At 36.4% G+C, this 24138-nt stretch overlaps 1 protein-coding gene across 3 annotated transcripts in view; it reads left to right on the top strand.

The window, feature by feature from the left end:
• LOC127735303 (sacsin-like) overlaps positions 1-24138 on the top strand; it is a 225489-nt gene that overhangs the window by 37351 nt on the left and 164000 nt on the right. The gene's annotated exons all lie outside the window — the stretch shown is intronic.

Genomic DNA, 24138 nt, shown 5'->3' with positions numbered 1-24138 from the left:
TTTATAAAACAGCATACTTCCGCTATAGTATATTTGATGTTATAGTTCCATAAGCAAACAGTCATTTCTACAGTCCTACATATTTGCCCAAGAAACCACATTTAGAGTGAAAGTTGCATATCTTCTTTCAATTATAAAATGTTTAAGAATAGCTTACCATGCTGATAAGATGACAGATATTATTACTTATCAAACAGATTACTAAAACAAAAAAATTGTTAAACTTTAAGAGTCGTAGAAAATTCACAGACACATGTGTAATGGACACCCTTTTATTTTTTGTGCTTTTTTTTTTTGACAGTATTCTTTGTTGTTGTTTATCCTGAATTTCAAGATATAATTGGTTGTCTAATTATTATTACATATAGTATACAAAATATTCCAGTTTTGCAATTAATTAAAAAAAATGAAATAAAGTTGTTTAAAAAATATCGCACATTATAAAAAAAGACACATTCCTTGATTGATATTGTGTATAAACTATTCCTTCATGCAAAAATTTTTACAAATTTTTACATATAAAAACATGTGGTATCTATCAACTATCACAGTATTATCTGAGTGACAGTTTAATTTGAAAGTATGGTAATATTTAATTGATGCATGAGATGCATTCACTTTTTCATTCACATTTTTTAAATGTGATTTCTTGGGCATACATGTAGACAGAATATGCAACTGCTGAAAGTTTCAAAACAATATAAAAGTTGGTCATTGACAGAAGATTAAGCAATAAAACTTTAACTACATTATCTAGATTATAATCATAAGATATGCAGCACTTCCCAAAATTTAAAAGAATAATTCACAGAAATTTTCAATGTGTCAGGCCGGGACATAATATTTATCTTATCTTAACTTTATGGTTATCTGAGATGTTTAAATTGAGTTTTCTCTTGTTTTCTGTTCACAACTTTATGTAAGTGATCTGTTTTGTCTACATCCACTTTCTTTTTTAAGTAATATTTTGTTTTCAAAAAAAAACCAGATACATAATATAAACAAATTAAAAAAAAAATCATGTTTCAAATTACCTTAATTAACTTTTCAAAAATCTCCTACTTCAAAAAACCATACCATGCTTCATATCATCAAATTATACCATGGTATAGTAATTTGTACTATACCATCATACCATACCATGGTACCATTCATGCATACCATGGTATGGTGATATTCGTACCATACCACCATACCATAACACATACCATACCATCGTACATACCATGTTTTACAGTTTGCCCTAGAACACACCCGCGACATCGCGGTTCCGTGACTGAATTAAAGTACCTACGACTTATTTTCGGCCTGAAATTTTAGTATTCGTACTGTCATTTGATAAAGTCATGCCGATTATAAGGTGCACAGCTGCTTTCAAAATCTTTCTGTTTGGATCCGTCCTGGTTTTGTTACTACAACCGGAAACTACTTGTAGATCTATATTTTGGTCAATGATTGAATTTAGTAGTGTCAATCTCTGTATAATGACGAAGTTTAGGTGTGACTATGACCTGTGTATATAGCAAATCCCAAATACACCGTTTGGTGGTGCGCCTGACAGAAGTGAAACGTATAGATTAGGTATCATGTAACAGGCACTATTTGTATCGTTATCGGATTCGACCCGGAACTTGTTAATTATGGTGATATTAATTATGTGGAAAAAAAAGGTCTGATAGAGTGCGTCGTAGTACCAATCGTGGTGCTTGATCGTGTATGGCATTCTGTCTTGGTCTGAGTGGCCAACTGACATAGGTTGCGTCGAAGTAGTTTAGCAGATCAACAACTTGTGGTGGGTTATCAGCATACAAAGTCTTAAGAAGATGAACGCCATTGGTAGATCAGCTACTGGTAAGAAGACAAGACCAAACATCATACCACAAAACAGTCTGAAGAATTCATTGTTTTTTTTGCAGAATGGAATACACTGCAGTAGCTAACATTTTTACATAGAACTTTGAGCAACAGAGAAAACTACTAGTAACATTCTGTTCTGGTAATCAGGGCCGTTGTCATAAAGCAGGAATTGCTGGTTGTTAGTGTTGACTGTGTACTCATCTGTCAAATCAACGTGTTGGAGAGTTTGTGGAACTGGATGTGCGGGATGCTGGTAACGAATGTGCGTTTGCAGTTGTCTTCTCTGGGCATCATAGCTTGGACATCATCATCACATGAGGATACAACCTGAGCAAAGTCTGATCAAAAGATCTCTTGTGTTAGTGGCCTGGTTTTTCATGGCATTTCTGGCTTTCACGGATGTATTTAATACTGTTGTCACTTGGAACATGGTTGCGTGATTGGCCTGGAGTAAGTTTTCATTCTGCAGTGTGGTAGAACGTGAACTTTACATCCTGTTCTTGACCGTTTTACACACTTCCATCACTGATTATTCTCTCTTGTAGCATGCTTTTTGTATATGTAGCCCTGGTAACAAAGGTTGGATCCGAATTTGTAATTTTGTATGATTTCAATTTATGGTTTAATATTGTAGCAGACATCTTTTGTCATTCATATAAATCTAAGAGAAGCCATTCCTTTTCTTCAAGATTAACTTAAAATTAGAATACATGGGGTATGGGATGACCATTTTATTTCATGATTATATTTACTGCAAATGAATTAATTTTTCCCGATTATTCTTAAATAACAAAATGTGGTCCATGAAAATGTCAAGGTTCTATAACAATATGTAAGAGAGTTAGAAAAATAATTAACAGACTTCATTTTTCTTTACCGTCTAGACAGAATTTAACACTGTAAAATCATTTTAAATATCAAAATATTGATTTAGAAATAATTAAATATCATTTTTTTAAATAAATTTCTTTATAGAGATTAGAGAAGAGAAAAGAAATGGCACTCTCTGAATTCAATTTCAAATCTAAAAAAAAAAAAATGAATTAATTTTAAAAATGTATTTTTACATAGTCTAAAAGATCATTCAATTTTATGGCCATTGAAAAACCAGGGGGTCCCACAGTCAGTTCAGCGGTCTCCGGTAGATTTTCAATATATATTTTGAATATCAAACTGGCACTTTGAGCCCTCCGTTAACATAGAAGACAAGAAGTTTACCCAAATTCCTTTTGGTGTCATTCGTATCATTATATTAACTAACTATCTGTATAATAATATGGAGATTAAGAAATCGGGGAGGTCTAGCCATCGCTCTGTGCCCCCTTATCTGAATTTTCGACGATTTTTAGCTGAAAAATGACAAATTAAGCCCTCCGTAGATATCAAAGATAACATTATTCTGGGAAATCCTTTTGATACGATCTGTATATATCCATAGTCTAAAAGATCATTTAATTTTATGGCCATTAAAAAATCAGGGGGTCCCACCGTCATTTATGCGGTCTCCGGTAGATTTTCAATATATATTTTGAATATCAAATTGGCACTTTGAGCCCTGTGTTAACATAGAAGACAAGAAGTTTACCCAAATTCCTTTTGGGTCGTTTGTATCTTTAAATTAACTAACTATCTGCATAATATTATGAAGATTGACAGATCAGGGAGGTCTAGCCATCGCCCTGTGCCCTCTTACCTGAATTTTCGACGATTTTTAGCTGAAAAGTGACAATTTCTTTCTTTTTTTTTTTGGCTTTCCATAATTATTTCTATTTATGTTTTTAGCTGTTTCTATATTGATCGTTTATTTTAGTTTCTAGAAATATCATGTATAAATGTACATCTTGATTGCATTTTATTGATAAAATTCTATAGTTCATAAAAACAAATGTGCGATTTACATAAGGATTTATATTTGACAACGATAATTTACGACAGCTTGAAGGAGTCATAAAACGATTTTCTACATATCTTTTTACTCCTCTTATCTATGACTATCATGTTTTTAATGTTATCGAATATTTAAATTTTTATTATTTTCAACTAAGAAATTTGAATATCGAACCGATTGCTAGCAGCCTGTTGGATATTGAATATCGAATAACGAATAACGAACCGGCCGCTAACTTCACATACATTCATCACTGTATTACCAAAACTGAGGTTCAAACTACCTACATGTATTGCATCTGTTTTATGTCCCGTTTGGAAGTTCAGAATCCCAAGTATTTAGACAGCGTCAACCTTCAAAGTTCAACTCTGGTAATTGTTTTCATATCTTTTGGATAGTTTTGCGGTGTTTCGTAAGTTATACCATAGCTTTTGTTAAAACCCCCGGCAATAACCTCACGAGACGAAGTCGGGTGAGGTTGTCGAGAAGTTTCAACAAAAAACTATGGTATAATTCACGAAACACCGCAAAACTATCCAAAAAATATGGAATATCTGTTTTGACCTATCGCATCTTTTGTTGTTTAAAATTGTATATTTCATATATTTTTGTTTGTTTACTTTAAAAATAGGTTTGATAAGAATCAGTTAAATAACCCTTTTCGGGCAGTAGTGTCAAAATGAGAGTTTTCTATTTTCAAGGGTAAATCCTGCATAGGGACCCCCAACCTCAAATATAAAATGCAAATACATTGAGTTTCAATTAGTCTAAGGGTAGAAACAAAATATGGCTTTCGTAAACAATTGTAGGGACACCTTAAAGGGATCTAATCCTAGGGTAGAAACAAGAATGGCTTTTGTATCAAACACAGACGAAGATTTTATTAACGATAATGTCTTTGAGGAAAAGGCAAAGGATCAGAGTTTGGAAACTTTGAAATGGAAGGAACTCACAAACGGAGTGATTTATAAAATTCTAGAAATGGTAGAGGTAGATGGAAAGTTTGGTAAGTCAAAAATTCTTACCTTGAAAACTAGAGAAGGAGAGATGACAAGGGTGTGGGCCTGTAGCGGTTTGAACAGAGAGAAGGACCCCTTGGAAGGAGCTTTTGTCAGAGGTACACGCTTCAAAGTTAGTAAAAAGACCAAACATGAGTACTTTTCTTACAACCTTGTAAGAAATTAAGTAAAAAAAAAAAAAATGGGTTGGGTGGGGTACAAAAAAAATTTCCAAACCGACATTTCTGCCGGATCGGAAAGTTCTTTTTTATGTTTGAAACGGAGCACATCGTGAAGTGAAGCGTAACGGAACGATGTGTGACGTTTTTTTACGGCGCATGCTCATTCGATACGCACACGATTTTAATAATGCCCTTATTGTATAGCCTGTACGTCAATAGTCCTTTTTACGCGGGCTCTAAGACGTTATCGTCTTGCAGTGTTGCTAACTGCCTTTGTGACGTTGTCTTGTTTGGTTATACAGCAATGAACGGAGAAGACTGGAAGGTATTTTGTACAATAATGGATGATTTCAGAAACTACGTATGCAACGCTTATCCTAGCGATCAGGAATTGAACGAGTACTGGACAAAACTCGAGCGCTTTGCTGAGAAATCAGCGAAAATATCAAAATGTGAAAAAGAGGAAAAAAATTGCACAGAAACGAACGAAGCAGGAAGAAAGGGAAATGTTCAAACGAAAATTGATGGAAAGTTACCAAGAACAAGACGATGATGATTTAACAGAATTACCGTCTGATTTGCGAAATGAAAAGGACTGTATCACTAGAATTAAAAATCTACAGAAGAAAATTGATCACACAAGACGAAATGTACTGTTCTATACGTTCGGAACAAAATTGAAGCTACATAAGGATGAGTTGTGTCCCTACTTCGCAAAACACGAACTTGTGTATTCTACTAGTTATATTTATAAACTGGTCAAAATTTACCAGATTGCTGATCTACATCAGAAAATATTGAAATGTAACTTACCAGTAAGAGACATTTCAAACATCTCGATATGTTACATGAAATATGTATTGAACTTGAATAGTGACTTTTGATTGAATCAATACATGAATATCTCGGTCCTTTTAGGGACCACCCTCATTAAAATAAAAGAGTCTAAATCTTGTTGTACCACAGGTTTTTACAGCGTGAAAATAGTATTACGGTGTGAGACCTTTTATAGCGGGAAAGTAGTATTACGGCGTGAGACTTTTATGGCGGGAAAAGAGTATTACAGCGTGAGACTTTTTATGGCGGGAAAAGAGTATTACAGCGTGAGACTTTTAATGGCGGGAAAAGAGTAAAACGGCGTGAGAATTTTTATGGCGGGAAAAGAGTATAACGGCGTGAGACTTTTATGGCGGGAAAAGAGTATTACAGCGTGAGAATTTTTATGGCGGGAAAAGAGTATTACAGCGTGAGACTTTTTATGGTGGGAAAAGAGTATAACGGCGTGAGTCTTTTTATGGCGGGAAAAGAGTATTACAGCGTGAGATTTTTTATGGCGGGAAAAGAGTATAACGGCGTGAGACTTTTTATGGCGGGAAAAGAGTATTACAGCGTGAGACTTTTTATGGCGGGCAAAGAGTATTACGGCGTGAGACTTTTACGACGGGAAAAGAGTATTACGGCGTGAGACTTTTACGGCGGGAAAAGAGTACTCAAGGTGAAGGGTTGACGGTTTTTGGGGATTATTTCTTTCTAAAGTCGGAGGCCTCTTTGAACACTCTGGCGATCCTATTTTCGTTGAAAGCTGCATTATAGTCGACTGCTTGATAACGTTCAGCGTTGAGGGTGACATGGATATTTCGCAATCGACAGTGATCGAGCACGGAAGCATTATGGGTTTGGTCACCACTTCTGTCGGTTTGGAAGGTTATATCTAGGCTTTTCGCGACCACTCTTGGCAGCTAGGCGCCAGTTAAACAGTGAGGCTTGGGGAACGGCTATGGAATCGCACTGTCTCATGCGAAATCCGCAGTGGATCTTGGATTTACTCTGGATGGTTTTTGTTCAGTCGCATCTTATTTTCGTCTGAGGTGATGACGTGAGGGACGAACCACGATAGTTTACTCAGGACGATCTTTGCCGCATCGTTGACGGCAGCTGCTCTCAGAATGGCATTGGCATCTGAATCGCGAACGAGTGAGAGTTCGTGCCTGAACCCGTACACTATTTTGTTGTAATCATCTGCGAATCCAAAAATATGTTTCAGGGGGATTGCAAACGAAAACGATCCTTTGTTGGTGGGCTTGGTGATAATGTATCCATGGCGGGCTGCAAATCCAGTGTTCTCAGCCTCAGCATCGGTGGAAGAATCCTTATACCACAGTTGGTTGAGACCCTGCGATTTGGAGAAGTCGTCGGGTAGGTTAACATTCCAAGCATAGTGGTGGCGATGCGGGGGTCGTTAATATGTTCGATCTGCTGACCGGAAAGCCTGTAACTGATGCTCTTGAAGAGATACATTATACCATTATGGGCGAGCGACACAAGATCTAAATTGGCATATGCTGTGTTATCATTCTTGAGAAGTCGACCTTCCACCACGAGATAACTCTCGGCGGGGTGTAGGAACAAATCCTGGGTTTCGATGTTGATTCGGATTTCAGTACCGGCATTGTTCAGGTGGGCACTGGCTTGTGGTTCGTATTCTCGATCCTGATATTCCTGGAGACTTTCGTCGAAGGTCAACCCTTCTGTGATTGTAAGGATGTCAGACATAATGTATTCATTTATAGCGTTGGACGAAGTCGTTGATGGTTTTGATACCAGAGCCGGAGATCAGATTGTTCTACCGAACTTGCTCTGGCTTCCTTCGTTGAACACTAGACTGTTGAGGGGTTATACTACGTTTCCTGGGGCGGGTCACTTTATCAACCACATGGTCGACGACTTAAGAGGCCCCTTTTGCAACACCTTTCAAGGCTGCATTGGTGGCAACACTCACGGCCTTACTTCCTAGGGCTTTGGCGGCAGAGGAAGTAAACATGCGTCTTGCCAAACTGGCGATTGTGTCAAATAGTCCTCTACCATCGTAGACGTACTTTCGAGCGTATCCTTTCTTGATTTGTAACATTTATTTATAGGATGCTATGATGAAGCGCCTTATATTCCTCGATGCTGATATGTCTACCCTTTTTCATAGCATCGATAATCGACACAATTTCGTTGCGCACACCATTACTTCCTGCTTGGTAGGCGGCGGCACACAGTTCCAAGCGATCGAGAAGCTGCTTGAAGTTGAAAAAAAGAAACACGGTTTGCAGCCCACTGCCAAACTTATCCTTCTGGTAGATGTGGGACACGATTCCCTTCCACTTGTAACTCTTATTCGACTTTGGGGTTCTCGAGAGGGTGGAATTGCCTTGATATATGGCACCAGAACTTTTCAGGATCTCTGCATAGTCGTCAAGGTCGTCGGGCTCGAACGATTCTGGTTTCTTTTTCACCATGAGTTCCCAGAGGCCAAGGGTTCCTTTGTACTTCGCACCATAAGTAGTTTACCATCTCTGCAGGCGGTGGCAATCCATAGGAGTCAAAGTAATACTTTACCGGTCCACGTTTATACCAGCGTTCCAGGACCCTCCCAGCTATCGTGATTCAAGATTCCACATTCGAAGCGGCGCGGGCTTGGTGGTAGGGTTATCTCGCATAAACACCCCTCTGAAACTTGGGATTCCTAGGGCTGTGACGGCTCTCTCCAATTCCTTATTCGACAGAGGCTTGTGGGGAAGAACAAAATTGTGCACCTCGAGGTATTTTATTCTTTTCTGAGTTTTACCCATACTTTTTTTATAGCAGGCGGTGTTGTTCCTCAATTTTATAATATCCGTGAGCAAGGGTGCTAACTCCATCGGGGAGAATGTGTCGCTTGGTATCTTTGGCCAAGAGAGCGACTTTGTTAATTTCCTGGGTGTAGATCTAATGGCGGTAACTTCGGAAAATATTCATTGACTGATATATTTCCTGCTGGGTATCTAAGCATCGCTTGTAGTGGTCAAAGGTAATATTCTTCTTAATGACAGCCCTTGTAACTCCCTTTGCTTTCTTGGTAGCTCACCATCATCCATTTTGTAGGCGTATAATTTTGGTCGAAGTCCCACGAAGTCAGTCATACTCTTACCACCACATTCGTCCTTAAACATTCCAATTATCTTCTTGTTGACACCGGTTGGAATTCCAGAAGGGTGGTCAGCTGGATAGTTTGAGGTGTCAAATTTTTCTTGAACGTGTGGGGTAATATCTTTGTAAAACTCCTCGGTCTGAATTTCATAGGCCAAGCTATCTGAATCGGTAAAAAGCAGCCGGGCGTTATCACCGTACATTTCCCGTATGAAACCGTAATGGAATTTATACATCAGGAGCTTTGAGATGTCTAGGATGCATGCTCCCAAGTAGACGGGCTTGTCGAATTTTAGCTTGGTTCTTTTCATGTGAACGGCTACCAAGTTTTCGGTGAATATAACCCGGCGATCAAAGTTGGGCTTGGACACGAGTTAAAGGGCTTGTTTTTCACTGTTCACCAGTCGAACATCAACCCTCTTCCGAATATTTTCCATAGTTTTTCCAAACACTGAGTTTGTAGAAATCCTTCTCAGCATCGGTTTTAGCCTGAGCTCTGAGTTCGGTATTCAGGTCGATATACGATTTGAGCCATAGAGATTGTTCAAATATGATGATCCGATGAACCTTTTTCAAGATCATTCCCTGGGAGAGATAGTATTGAAGGTTCTGAAGATGGAGGGTATATTTAACACGTTTGCCCAGATGTGGTACCAGTTTACGAACTCATCAATTACTACATTTTCCGGTGCTAGAGGATAGTCGTTTTGACTATCGTGAAGGTGTTGAGAATATTCTAGGTCACTTTCTACTCACTCGCCATATCTATAATCTTCTGGATATTCTAAGAGCTCGTCAATCTCTTCTTGATCTACCCATTCAAACCCTCCTGTGGGAAGGGGTTGTGCCATGGCCCACCCATATAAATTGTTCGCGTCCAGGTAGGGTATAAACTTGGTTGGCTGCGATGGATCGTAATTGCTCATGTATGGACTATTAGCCTTTCCACATCTGTGAGATATCATGGCCACACCTCCCCTAGTCGCATTTTCAAACATCATCAACATATCTGGATCGGTCAGAAGTTCCAGTCGGATCCTGGTGAATTTTAGCATCGCGTCGTAGGATAGTCTTGGGGATGTAAAATAGTGTGCAGGATCAAGCTTGTGAGTTTTCATACATTTATCCCTGAAATTCTCGAAAATATCTTCTAGTAAAGCCACATCACTTTCCAAGTTAAGATTGTGATAATCTCGCATTGTTTGGCAACTGAATTCCTTAAACACCAGCTGGGCGTGAGCGTAATCCTCATCGGAAATATGTTCACAGCTAAGTTTGTTGAAAAATACCTCCTTGGGTGGTAGCTGTGTTTCCTCCAGCTTGGTGGGACCATCTACATAATCGTAGGGACATACTCCCTTCCTAATCATCAGTTCGGTACGATTGCCGAAACACTTCTGAGTCGCCATGAATTTATCCTTGGTCAAATTCTTTGCCAAGTTTTCAAGAGAATCGAGTAGAAATCGGTTGGAGTCAATAAACCTCATCTCGATATCTCCAACCTTCTTGGAGAAGCTGATATATTTTTCATCGGTGTTTGGGATCCTTCCCCGAATCCTAATTCCCTCACGAATAAATGGGCATCATACCCACTCAAATTATGAAAAACGATGGGGACAAATTTGGGTAGCTGAAACGCTAAATTACACTCATTGTGTGCTGCACCTCGATATTTACCCGTGAGATGATTGTGATCCCGAACCTTATCAAAACCTAAAGTATTACCACAAATGTGTCAAAGTGTGCTCGCCGCGAAATTCTCATTATCTTCATCTGTCATCACCATCGCAATTTTGGTTTCATAGGTTTTGGCAATTTCATCAATTTCCTTTTTCATACACTCCACGAATTTTTTGGCTGCATCTTCTCCACAGTAAACGACTGAATCTTTGTAGTCACCATGGACGTATTTTATGCGGTAGCAGAATCTAGATGGCTGATGCAGTTGATATGCCATGGTGTAGGCTCGTGATGGATCTGGCTGGCAGGTGTCCATCTTTTCCGTAAAGCACTCAAAATCTGCGTAAATGGTGAACGGTACCCTCATCTGACGTTGCTGATTTCGGAAACTGATGAAGGTTCCTTCTTCTGGCATTTCAATTCTGACCGGCTTCTTCTGACTACAATATTCCATGTGCTCGTCTAGGATTTCCAGTCTGGTGAAGTGGCACAAACACCTGCGGCAGAAGAATGCTTCTCCATTATGACTTGTCACCTGAGACGACAAAAGGCGTGATAAGCTCTTAATCCAGCAGTAGTGCTGCTTGTCATCTCTGGTCAAAAACAGGATATCTATGTGCTGTGTGCCAGTATTCTTGGAAATCCTCAAAGGGTATAGTTGGAAATCCTCTTCCCCATCTTCACCTTTCTTCACACCATCGAAGCCAAAAACGTTGAAATTTAAGTCTGATTTTTTTCGCTCGAATTTGTTAATTGTCATGAGGGAAACTGGGAATTCAATACCATCAAATTTAAGCTCGCCTACCCACTGCTTGTACTTGTGACTCGGTTTGTATGTTTCCTGTAAACTTCCGAATTGTGTAGCGCTGATAACACTGCCCACTTGAAGCAGTGATCATCTTCATTTCTCACATTGATGATAGCTTTCTTTTGGGTAAGCTTCTGTGGGAGTGAAATGAAAGACCTCCTGGCCAGAGGTTTAGATTGGTTCAAGTGGATTTCTAGCTGATCAATCTTTCCAAATGTCCATCCACTACCTTCTCGGATGTATTTTGCCAAATTTTCCTTAACCTTCTCTACCATAAGCGAAATCTCGAAATTAAGGTCTGATGATTGGGTGATCGTAACCTGATATGATCTGAAGATGGGATATACGTAAATATTCTCTCCGGTTGCAGGGTTTGATTTAACTAACTCTACTGTTAATACTATCTGCACCTTCAATGCTTTCTTTTTGGGCGAGGGAACTTTCGATTTCATTGGAAATGGTGCCTCGACTTATCTTAAAAAACGTTTCCAAATCATGCTGATTGGGTGGTTTTATGACGAATGTGCCAAATACACCTTTCAATGCACCCCGCCGGTCAAAAATTTCAATTTCGTCTTCCACTGGAGTATTTTCAATACTGTGGATTCATTTATTTTCGTGGGTATCAATTTTCGTGGATTGAGGAACACTTGCATTTTCGTGGATATTTGATTTCGTGGTTTTGCCAATCTCTACATACAAAGCCAAATTAACATTGGTAATTCGTTGAACATTTGAATTCGTGGTTCACCTGTACCCACGAAACCCACGAAAATTGGTATCCAACGAATAATAATGAATCCACAGTATTCCGTTTCACTACTTCAGTTATGGCTGTTCTCCCAAGTCGTGAATAGTCGGTAATTCCCCGTCTTTTTGCTATGGTCTTCAATTCCTTTTTAGTAAAAACCTCTTCGCGGGTATATTTATGGGTAGTTTTGTCCTCAATTAACTTTACCAATTTCCCCTTAGAAAGCCTGCTGTACCCTTTCAGACCCTCCGTCTTTGCAGTTTGTCGAAGCTCCTTCATAGTCTCTTTCACTATTATCTTCCCTCCAATTGGGGTGTTGTCATGTTGTTGGCAAAATGGGGCAGAACTCTCATTTTGACACTACTTCGGGCCTTACACATAAAACTCCGCCTACTTTCTAAAATAAGCACGGGCTTCTGAAACAGCGGGAAAATCAGTTAGACGAGATGTTTCGACAGCGATGGATGCACATTTACATTGGTGACGAATAACTTTACAGACGAACAAATGTTAAAGGAATTAGATGTTCTGGATATGGACGCAAGAGACCCCAGATTAAAAGTTGAACTGCAAAGGGTTAGTTTTTTTTTATTTTATCAAAATGTTCGAATGTTTAAATTTTTTAATATTCATTTATAATTCTGAGGAAATTAATTTCAACAGAATCTTTTTGAGAGTTTGGATTGATCATTCCGCATTTTAATTTGTACCTGAAGCCCAAGTCGTACATTAATTAAAAGGGATTTCAAAATGTTCATGACTTAAATCACATGTTGACTAGCAATAATTTACACAAAAAATTAAGCTTCATTTAGAAAAACCAGACTATATCTAATTTTAACATCTCAACATTATTGTAATTACTTGAGCAACCCGTTAAAGTCTAGATATCAGCAATGTATACCAAATCGGGTGCGGATCCAGAATACAGAAAGGGGGATCTACTAAGCCAACATTTGGAGTAATACAATGAAAAAGTCTATGCATTTACCATATATGAAGCTCCTTAAAAGGGGCTTGCTCCGTGTCCCCTCCCCCAAAAAAGCCACCTCGGCAAATTCAAACCTGTACATGTAGTTGTACAGTGGAGCATGTGGAATACAATCCAAGTATAAATCTCAATAACCGAAAATCAACTTATTTTCCAGTATAATATATACACATTTATATATGTTTTTAAAACTTTATTTGTTTGTTTATTTGTTCTAGGAGCGATTTTTTTTCATTTAAAAATATAGGACAACAGAGTTGGTGTACACAGGCACTTGTCTCAGAATATTTCCCCCTATATACCTTAATATATTAAGGTATATAGGAAACTTTTTTCTGACACAAGTGCCTGTGTTGGTGTACGTGGGTTCGATTCCCACCCTAGACATTCATTTATATAGGCTGGCGCAAAGCGGGCAGTTTAGCTTAGTGGCCCCGCACTGACTCTGTTGTTCAAATGTCAAATAAATCGGGCAGCCAGGTCTTGCTATCTTTCTTTTTCTCGAAGACCATATACAACAAAACCATGGTATAATTGTGAAAATTATACCATAGATATCTATGGTATAATTTTCGGTTATTGAGATTTATACTCGGGTTGCATTCCCATAGGTTCATTGCACAGCTATAGGTTAATTTAGAATTATACAGAGAGTGCTTCCGAGCAGTTCGTCCAATGCAATTATATTGTGTATTGATGATATTAATTCAAAAGATTGTTTTAAAACGCTAGAGTTAGAATGTTATTATAGTATAGATGACATTCATATCGATTCAAGTAAAACATTTTAATTTTCCGAAAATCCATTTATAGTGTATATCCATATCACGCTCGATATCTTGCACTTATTACACTGGATATGCATTTTGTTCAGGCAAGTATTATTTCCATCTTACTTTCATTTTGTCTAAAAGCCTACTTCATTTTCGGAAATTCAAGTGATTAATTGGATAAATTGAGTAAAAATATCAGCGATATAGCAATTTACATTTTAATGTTTTCATGTAATGCAGATAGAATGTATTTTGGTCGCCATTTCAAATTACTTTCATTTGTTGAAAAATATAAACATGACACATGCAAAGCAAGTAAACATATATGATAAAGTTTATTCACAACCACAGGGTTGAAACTACAACTGGTTTAAATATTTTCCGAGGAAGGCGTCTATCTACTAATTAGTGAATCAAAGTATAAATTGACTAAGAAGCAATCAATATATTTTGAAATAAACACTAAGGGTCAAACTTCAGTTAATTTTTAACAATGTGTATATTATATTTAGGCACTGTTTTGAAATAAGAAACTCTTGTTGTTACAACTCCGGGTCTCTGAATTTCAGCTATACATACTTCTGTTTGAGAACTAACATCGAAAAGTGTTTCGAAGCAGTTAACTCTGTAAGTTCTAAATCTACTTCAAACTACCGTTTGTATTATTCTCTTCATCATCGTTCACAAATTTGTACATTTATAATATTTATTTAAAACATAGAATTAATAACCAGCGTACAATATACATGTACAGTATGAAGGACATTTGTATGAATAAAAGTTTATATCTTAACTTCAAACAAAACATTACAAATGCATATCCATATTATATGTTGTTCGATATTTATATTTCAATTGATCGTGCACTTGTGAAAACAAAAATAAAAATACCGAGCCCAAAAATGAATTAAAAAAAAGGTCCATAAAATCTGACAAAATCAAATTTTATACTTTATCAACCAACGGAACCAATCAAAACAACTCTCATAGTCCTGACTTGGTACAGGCATTTTCCAAAACAGAAATTCCAGAAAAAAAAACAAATACAGCTATGGCAATCTATAGCTGGGAGTAAAAAAACTTTAGTGTCAGAATAATTCAACATTTCATATTGACCACATTTACAACGTCCACACAGCAAAAGAATATACGAATATGTCTCTTTAACGCTCATAAATACATGCCGTTTTTTTATTTTCTTGTTTAAGTTATTGATCATTCCGTTTGTAGATTGTCCATGCTAGTTTTATAATGTGTGTTTTACTATTACTACACATGATCTATATTATCAAACATGGTGTATGCATTTACAACTGAATCTTTATTTTTTTATATACAATTTTACAATGCCACTGCTTGTAGACGTTGGTAAGAGCAATAATTAGCACTTTTGTGGTGACACGAATTACCATTGATATGTTCATTTTCTCTAAATTTGCTGACATTAAAATGTTAAAATATTCAACCACTCAGGGTTTTATTCCCACTCTCTCAGGTATAGATTACCTTAGCTGTATTTTGCTCAACATTTTGCAATTTTTGGTGATTAATTCTCTTTAACTTTTATTTCATTTGGATTTCTTACTGTTTTGTTTCGAGTATTGAAGACTCGTATGTAGAAGAAACGAACATCTGGCGTACCAAATTATAAGTCTGGTATCTTTGATGATATGCTTTTCGAACAATTTTTGTAACTGTAGAAATTCAGGATACCGTAACCATTTGGTGTCCATTGTCGTTTCACAGTGTTTTGAACGTCAACTTTCTCGGAAGAATCAGGTGGTTGTAGATGATGTGGTCTGTTGAAACAATTTGTTTTGTTATTCCAGATATTCATTTTATGCATTATCTACTAATTATTGCCTAAAAATATAGATTTTCCTGAAATTGTATTCTATTATTTTTTTAAACTAATGGTTATGTTTCCTCTTGAATATTTATTTTTCACAACTTTTTATTTCCTTTTTTGACGGTGAAGTTCATTTGTCCCCCATCTTCCAGGCATTGATTTTGTTATCAATAAATTGAAACTTAATATCATTGCTATACAGGTACAAACATTTACGGTTCTATATTCTGACTATACTTATATTTTGGCATTGCACAAGATGATGTTTTTCTAGGACTGTTTATGACTTCTTTTTCTAACTCCACTGGATGTGTACTGATTATTAGTTTAGGCTTGGATACATGATTTGTTCTATTACTTGTTATTAGTTAAGGCTTGGATACATGATTTGTTCTATTACTTGTTATTAGTTAAGGCTTGGAGACATGATTTGTTCATCTATTACTTGTTATTGGCTTTGAACTAGCTTTTAGTAACTGCGAGTACTCTCATGATCAGGTCAGTACTTTGTGTCTTACCATTTGTTTCTAGTTTTATTTTCTTGTGTGCTTCGATCTGATGACTAATTTTCAAATGATGTGTATATGTTTTTATATTGTGCAGTTATACAACTGCTCCAGGTTATTACAGGGTTCGTCGTCCGCAAACGTATTCAGCTTTTAACATTTTTTTCTGTATGTGCCTGTCCCAAGTCGTCAAGAGCTTGCCATTCAGTGGTTATTGTTTGTATCGTCTATACATCATATTTGTTATTCGTTTATTGTTTTGTACATACTCCTGACCCTTAGTTTCTCGATTGAATATTTTCACATTTGTCATGTCGGGGCTTTATTAATGCGGTATGGGGTTTGCTCATTGTTGAAAGCCGTACGGCGACCTGTAGTTGCTAACATCTACGCCATTTTGTCTCTTGTAGAAAGGTGTGTTTTAATTCCAATCATTCCAGATCTTTCTATTTTCATATTCTTTACTTCGTTTAGGTCTCATTTCAAAATCTGGAACCCGTTTATTTATAATCGTTTGCTTTCAAAAGTTTGGCTTTACATCATTTTGGTACAAACTTGACATGTTCTTCCATTGTTTTTAACATGCAGTGTATCTTTGTATAGCGTATGTTTGATAAGGATCAACGAACATATAGTATACATAATATTCATATCAAAATGAGTAAACATTTAAATTTCCAAAAAATCAGTCATACTGTATATCCATATCAAGTGATCGATATACATACGTGCGCTTATTAGATTTAAAGTTCAATTTGTTCAGGTAAGTTCTATTTTCTACATCGTAAGGAATACATTTGTGTTGCATAGTATACTAATTTCCTGTAAATGATTACTTACTTTCGGAAATTTAGTGGTGTACTTTAATAAATAAATTTAAATATTAGTAATACAATAATGACGTATCAAAACTTTTGATTTAACGCATACAGAAAGTCATTAGTGCCTCCAGTTAATAATATGGTTAAATTATCTTTACATTCGGTATCAAATCAAACAGGAAAACCAACGGTCTAATCTATATAAAAAAAACGACAAATGAGAAATAATTAAGAACCACATCAACAAACGAGAACCACTGAAACAGGTTCCTGACTTAAGACAGGTGCAAAACAATGCAGCGGGTTTATTAACAGGCGCCAACCTTCTTCCTAACCTGAAATAGTAGTATAACATAACAACATAGAAAGACACACTATAAAATATCAATTGAAATGGCTTAACTCAATCAAAAAGACATATTAACAAAAACAAGTAAACATACACTGAACGAATAAATTTGATCTGTGAGACAATGTCAAAAAGACAAATATAACCTTGGACAAAATGGCGTTAAACAAAATAACGTACACAGGTAAATCAAAATATAATAATTTTGTTGTTAGGAGTACGGAGATATTTTATACAAAATAAATAAATTTGTTGTTCATAGTACGAGAACAGCAGTGAAACGTTATCGTCATACTAAATACTCAAAGGTGGTACATATTAAAAATAGTGAGACGAGATATAACACAAAATAAGTAAACATCAAATAGCAAAAATGTTACAAATTGTGTAACGGGTCAAATTAACACGAAAGTACGATTTGAGAGTACTTACAGTTACCGAAAGCTAGTTAAAAGCCCGAAACAATTAAAAATAAAAAATCATGCATCAGAGACTAAAATCAACTAAAACACATCCCAGGGATTTAGTATTTTTACGCCATGGACGGTCAAAGAAGACATGACTTGTGTAATGCTAAAATAAAAGTAACAACAGGCAGTAGGATAGTTTGGATTTAACATTATAATAAATATGTATAATGTTATATATAGATAAAGCAATCTCTATATAGAAAATGAACGTGGATATGTATTTATATATACAAAAAAAAAAACATTGGAAAAGAATACACATTTAGTTATGTTTGAATTTGTTGATGACAAAATCGATATTTGAGCCAATGTAAACAATATTCAAAGATCTTATTACAACATTAATAAGATAACCTTTACTAATAAGTTTGTATAAAGGTTCGATGAGTTTACACGGATCACATAGTGATTTCCGCTCTTAGTACAATATTACCGTAGTTTATTTATTATCAGTGAAGATTAGCTGTATTTTTACATCATTTTATTTCTGAAGTTAAGCTCTGAACATTTTTGGTAGATACTAAGGTGCTTCAAAGCAGTACATTTGTAAAGTTCTATTTCAAACCATTATATTTGCTTGAGCCATCATTGACTAAGTCAACATGGAAGAAGTCCGAGTGCGCTTATATAACGACATGAAGATCTCGCTGTGTTGAAGACCCATTGGTGGCCTTCGGCTGTTGTCTGCTCTTTGGTCGGGTTGTTGTCTCTTTGACATATTCCCCGTTTCCATTCTCAATTTTACCAGAAGTAATACTTGGCAAAACGTTTTATCATTAATGAGTGTCGCATTATTCGCGTTTTACCTTGATGACGAAACAAATCATCGGCAACGCAAAATAAGTTGTTGTCGTTAGAGAAAAAGTGTTTAAATCCGTCAGAAAGAAGATTTTTTGTTAGTTTTCACTTGTTATGAAAACTATACTATTTAGTCTTAAATGCACGATTTTTTTATTAGTTGTTAGTGGCTTTGAACTAGCTGTCAGTAAATAAAGGCAACAGTAGTATACCGCTGTTCGAAACTCATAAATCGATAGAGATAAAAACAAATCCGGGTTACAAACTAAAACTGAGGGAAACGCATCAAATATAAGAGGAGAACAACGACACAACAAAAACACAACATTAAAATGTAACACACACAGAAACAAACTATAATATAACAATGGCCGTTTTCCTGACTTGGTACAGGACATTTTAAGAAAAAAATGGTCGGTTGAACCTGGTTTTGTGGCATGCCAAACCTCCTGCTTTTATGGCTTTTAACTGCGAGTACACTCAGATCTGTACTTAGTGTCTTTTTGTTGTTTGGATGTACAAGTACCCGGCCACGTCCACTTGAATTTGTAGTATTTGTATTTTTATCCATCCGATGAGTTAAGCCTCTTTCAACTGATTTTTATAGTTCGTTCTCATGTTGTACTGTTACACAACTGTCCCAGGTTAGGGGCGGGTTGGGATCCCGCTAACATGTTAAACCCCGCCACATTCTGTATGTATGTGCCTTTCCCAAGTCAGGAGCCTGTAATTCAGTGGTTGTCTTTTGTTTATGTGTTACATATTTGTTTTTTCGTTCATTTTTTTGTACATAAATTGTGCCGTTAGGTTTCTCGTTTGAATTGTTTTACATTGTCATTTCGAGGCCCTTTATAGCTGACTGTGCGGTATGGGCTTTGCTCATTGTTGAAGGCCGTACGGTGACCTATAGTTGTTAATTTCTGTGTCATTTGTTCTCTTGTGGAGAGTTGTCTTATTGGCAGTCATACCATATCTTCTTTTTTATATATACGTATCGTTTTTAAAGCAAAAATGCATAGTTACCTTGATTTAAGAAGTAGTTCAGTATAGCTGTTAATAAGGAATTGTAATTTGACATAAACATTGATTGACCTGTTTTGTAAAAAGGTAATAGTTATCATGATTCCTCAATGAATATCTTGTGATACCTAATTTTTGGCATACGATACGTGTTTTTTTTCTATGAGCGTTCCTTTTAGAGGCTTTTCAAAAAAACAAAAACATGATGTTAATTTGACGCCATCTTTAATTGTTTCCTTAATTTCATTTCGTCATTAATTTGACATTCACATCATTTAATTTTGCATGACTATTATCTAATAAACAATAATACTGCAAGTGAAAAAAAGGAGACAAGAAATAATATAGAGAATTAAAAACCCATACATCGAAGAGAGACAGATAAAAATATGGCAAAAACGAAAAACGACGAAAACTCAAACAACGGTCTACAAAACACTGCAAAAAAACTAAAGACCCACAGCACCTTGACAGTTGCTTCGAACTGTGTATAAGTTTAAGAAAAAGCAATTTGTTAAGCATTTGAGAAACTAAATTCCATAACTCGTATAGTACCCTGACAGAAAACGAAAACAAAACAATCCCTGAAACCGCCGTAATAGACACAATATTGCGCACACATATACGATGCGCTTGTTAACAAAATTTTGCGTACGAAATCATAAGATAGGTATATCGTTTATGAGGTTTTTTTTATTATTTAATGCAGGATAAACATTGGTCACAAAGCCGGAATATACTTGCTGCAGATGATTCTCTGGTGGAGAAAATTGACGGATTTAAAGTTGATGAAAAATGCCTAAGTGTAACTGCCCAGAAATGTGAGGAAGGCGGCAAGGAACAACTGTACAAATATATTTCAAACACAGAAGAACAAGAATCCGCGGTACATGAAATAAAGAATGCTTTGTCTACGGAAAATATTATTGCTGTAGATTTAGAAGGAGTGAATTTATCTAGATCAGGAACAATAACACTTCTAACTATTGTTACGCGTGGCCAAGTATATCTGTTTGAGTGTTTTAAAATTAGGTCCAGCTACGTTTGACAAACGTCTAAAGGAGATATTTGAAGATGATGCGATTAATAAACTACTGTTTGATTGCCGAGAGGATTCAGATGCCCTTTGGCATTTGTTTGACGTCAATCTGAAAGGAGTACTAGATATCCAGTTGTTGGAAATTATAACACAAGCTACAGCGAAAGTACAGAGTGAGTGGAATTAAAAAGCGAAATTTAAGAGATCACGAGATTGTGCGCTTAGAAAGTCTCATTTCTTGCATGTACCATTACCAAAAAGACAATGACATATTGCGAATAAAACAAAACGTAGAAAGAAAAATGAAATTCCAGAAAAACCTATGGGAGGAAAGACCTCTCGCTGATACCCTGCTTAGATACGCTGCATATGATGTAAATTGTCTTTTCCCCCTTTATGATACACTTAAACCTGATGGAGAACAAATGAACCGATTGCACGATGCTTCTGAAATATATTGCAACACCAAGCGCTCAATGATCATGAGAAGATTTAATCAATATGAACGCAATCCTTATCTACCTATCGACAACATTCCTGACAAAGGACAGACCAGTTTTACCAAATGCAATACAAAGTGTACTGGTTGTCAGAGTCTCGTTCCTGGTGATGCGTTTTCGAAAAATCAATTACGTAGAGGTGATCAGCTGTGTAGAGTTTGTAAAATGGTTAAGAGTCATTCAGATAGGCAATGTCTATATTTAGAGCCTTGTCTTAATTAAGTTCATTTTCACTTTTTGACGGCCATTTTGAAATTTCCTCCATTCAAAAAGAAAGGTTGTAAGGTATAATATACCACCATGACTAACTAGAAACGTTGGATTACATTTTATATACTGTAACAAACCGCCGCCACAGGCCGAGTAATTATGGAAGGGTCGGTCTGTTGACAATTTTAGGGCCCATTATGCTCTCGTCAGGAATATACTGCATCTTGGATTTTCTACCTCCGACGACGAATGGATGCCAGGCAATGCACTCATTATACTCCATAGTTGAGTTGTAAAATACAAGTTCTAACGTATATTATATTTATTTACATATATATATATACACAAATGCAGACGCCTTAGTTAGTAATCATTTTCAGGACATTTAGGCCACTCAGTGTGATGGGGATAACTGCCGCTACATTTACTTTTCCTTAAAAATACTTCATCTTATCATAATAAATTAAAGTATATTAACCTGCTTGGCTTTTCTGTTTCGAATTGGTCTGGTAATGATAATCTTTCAAGAAGATTGTTAAGCTTACTAGTTAGGCTTGAGCTAACAAGTTATCCGCCATTTCACTGAGCAGAGCCCTATTTATACTATTTGGAGATCCCTGAAAGGCAATCGAAAATAAGGGATCCAGCCAGGGGTCCCTGAGGGCCAATGAAAACCCTGTCAGGACTGACAGGAAAATGTCGGACAAAATAGGAGCCTGACAGGAAAACCTGCACATTAAGAAATTAAATATAAAATAGACAGTAAAATACCTGTTCTTTAATTATTATATGAATGGGCCATAGTCCTAAGTTTTCCTTTATTAAACTTTATAGTTAGAAGCTTAATACTTTGTAAATAGACTTGTTTCCAAGTTCTAGCAGTACGTAGTACTAGCAGACGACGGGAGTACTTATATTAAATTCCAGCGGTAAACTGGTTAACAATATAATTCCTATAAACTATTCTTTTACAGGTATAAACATTGAAGATTTAATAAAATTATTCATACAATGCCTTATTTCTTACTCTTAAAGACTACTTTTGATATTAAAGGTATAATGTTAACGACAAAATTATTTCCTACAGCGGTCACATGATCAGTAAAAATGTCTCCACACAGAGAAACGAGAAACATGGTTTTGACCGATAGTAAAATCTTAAATATTTCCTAACTTAGACACTTTCAGGACTTATAATGGGTTGAAATATAATTTCAGGTATATGAATATTTATGCCAGACACCTTACGATCTTTAAAAAATATGTTATCAAGTAAAACGAGTTTGGTAAACAAGTGGAAGGGGGCACTTGCAAAACAAAATGGATAAAGTTAAGATTTTTAGATTTAAAAGATGCAAATGTTACAATATGTGCAGTTCAAATTAATGTTCATAAAGTCAATAATATTTTCTGTTGCAGGTTATCACCAAATAAAGTTTATATCCATATGTAGTTGATTTCTTTCTTCTGTTGACATGGTAAATTCCAGGTTGTAAAAATTATTTAATGTAATTTGTTCCAGTTATTACACTATCCCCTCCTTAGAAACGGAAATTCTCCTGAATTTTAGATATACAGTTAGTGTTTGACACACTATTTAGAGACGAAAAATATATATGTCTTCCACTGTAGATTTAAGGTTTTCTCCATTGACATGATCATTATATTTCTATTGATGCATAGGTAAAGGTAGTACGTTTTTACAATAGGGGTAACGAAATTTTGTGACGGTTGCATGTATCAATAATTTTGTCAGTTGAAGTGTTCCTCAGGTCCCTTGTTGTATACAGCTGGTCTACTATGACTTGGAATTCAGGCTTGTCTTTATTGATGATTGTTCTGAGAATTTCATAATTGTAATACCGACATTTCCTCACCAGATTTTCTTTGTCTTTTATCTTCTGTTCTTTTGTGCCAGGAAGGGCCATGAAATTGTATTTATCCAATAAATCCACTCTGTCTAGTTGTGGAAATTTCCCAGTGGAGTGATACTCCAACTGGGACGCCGCAAATTCCCAGGCCAACAGCTTGCAATTAGGTGTGAGGGTTTCCCAATCCCTAGGTGGCCACTCCAAGTATATTGCTCCAGTTGGGATTTTAATGGATGTTGATTTCCAATCCTTTCTGGCAGGTGGTATGGCTGGCATGGAACCCAGGGTTAGGATTTCCCTGGCTTTCTTCTGGGTAATGGTTTCCTCTGCGGCTGTCAAATCTGTTGAAGTTGGTAGGACGACTGGAAGGCTTGTTGGTTGAAGATTCTGACTGGATGCTGAATATGCTGGTTCGGATGCAGAAGATGTTGGCTTGGTTGTCAAAAATGATGTTTTGGTTGTCAAAGATGATGGTTTGTAGGTCGAAGATGTTGGCTTGGGGGTAGAAGATGTTGGCTTCGATGCAGAAAATGTTGGATTGGATGCAGATAATGCAGGCTTAGATGCAGATAATGTTGGCTCTGATGATTAGGATATAAAATGTAGAGACTGGTTGGTTGGTACGATAGGGAGTGGAGAGTTGTTTGGAGCCATGGTGGGTTTGGTCTTGGTGACTGATGATTTTGGTGTGGAGGAGAAGATGTCTGGTCTTCTTTCGATCCTGGTTATCAAGGCAGGGGAGAGGTTTAGTGTATCAGCACACATCTGTTGCTTTATATAAAATTTTTCTCCATAAACTGGTGTTCCGCTTTGGGACATGGTG

Source organism: Mytilus californianus, unplaced genomic scaffold (genome assembly GCF_021869535.1).
Source record: "Mytilus californianus isolate M0D057914Y unplaced genomic scaffold, xbMytCali1.0.p SCAF_3, whole genome shotgun sequence".
Taxonomy (NCBI): domain Eukaryota; kingdom Metazoa; phylum Mollusca; class Bivalvia; order Mytilida; family Mytilidae; genus Mytilus; species Mytilus californianus.
The sequence above is the reverse complement of the archived record's forward strand: the minus strand, read 5'-3'. Positions and strand labels throughout refer to the sequence as shown.